Genomic DNA, 1,075 nt, shown 5'->3' with positions numbered 1-1,075 from the left:
AGAGAGAGAGAGAGAGAGAGAGAGAGAGAGAGAGAGAGAGAGAGAGAGAGAGAGAGAGAGAGAAGAGAGAGAAATTGGAGCTTCCTTTTAAAAGACCCTAGGAAGCAGCGTTTTTTCTTTTTCTTTCTTTTCTTTTTTTCAAAACTGGCGGTCAAGCGTTAAGTAACTCCCGTCTAAATCCACCTGCTAGAAATGAACTTGGGTACCCCCAGGGGTGCACAAAGACAGGGAAGACAGTAACACACTCCATACTCTCTCCCACCCCCGTGTACTGCTTCCATTCTCCCTGCTCCCATACACAAATGCCCACAGCTTCTCACGCCGCCCCTCTTACCCCCCAACAACAAACACAGCAAAATACATGCTCGCTCAGTCTCCTTAAAAAAAAAAAAAAAAGCCTTTCCACCTCGGTTGCGACACAGTGATAAGGGGTAGAACATCTCATACCTGGTGTGAATGCTAATCAGTCAGGAGTTCTCCTTTTCCCAAGACAGGGAACTGTTTCCTTCCAAATTTATTAGAACCTCCTCCACTGCCTCTTTGAAAAACCTTCTTTGTCACCCTCTCCCAAGTCCCGATACTTCTTTAAAAAAAAAATGGCTTCGGAGCTCCTTCTATTCTTGATATTGATTCTCTCTCTCTCCCCCCACCCCTCCTCCTCTCTCCTGTCTGTGTCTCTTCTGAGTGGTCTATTGATAAGTCCCTGGAGGCACTGGGTCAGCCTGCCCGTAGGAAACCAGACACAATGCACAAATCTCCGAGTGCCATTCTGCCATCAGCAAGCAGACCACGTTTAGGAGAGAGAGGGGAAAAAAAACAGTAGAGCAAGAGACAGAGAGAGAGCGAGAGAGAGCGAGAGAGCGAGAGAGCGAGAGAGCGAGAGAGAGAGAGAGAGAGAGAGAGAGAGAGAGAGAGCGCAAACGAGGGAGGGAGAGAGAATGAGAGAGAGGAAGAGAGAGGGAGGGGAGAGAGAGGGAGAGACAGAGGCACACCGAGAAGGAGAGAGTGTGTGAGAAAAAGACTGATTGGAACAGGAGGGAGAGAGAGAGAGAAAGGGAGAGGGAGAGAGAGAGAG

The 1,075-nt window shown here is 48.7% G+C and overlaps 1 protein-coding gene across 1 annotated transcript in view; it reads right to left on the bottom strand.

Annotated features, from left to right (window-relative positions):
- Zbtb20 (zinc finger and BTB domain containing 20) overlaps positions 1 to 720 on the bottom strand; it is a 140,002-nt gene extending 139,282 nt beyond the window's left edge. The window contains exon 1 of the mRNA XM_026786030.1: positions 448 to 720. The gene's annotated coding sequence lies outside the window, so the exon portion shown is untranslated. The remainder of the gene's footprint in view (positions 1 to 447) is intronic.
- Between the last annotated feature and the right edge of the window lie 355 nt (positions 721 to 1,075).

This window comes from Microtus ochrogaster, chromosome 2 (genome assembly GCF_000317375.1).
Source record: "Microtus ochrogaster isolate Prairie Vole_2 chromosome 2, MicOch1.0, whole genome shotgun sequence".
NCBI lineage: Eukaryota > Metazoa > Chordata > Mammalia > Rodentia > Cricetidae > Microtus > Microtus ochrogaster.
Note: the sequence above shows the minus strand (reverse complement) of the source record. Positions and strands in the feature narration are given on the sequence as shown.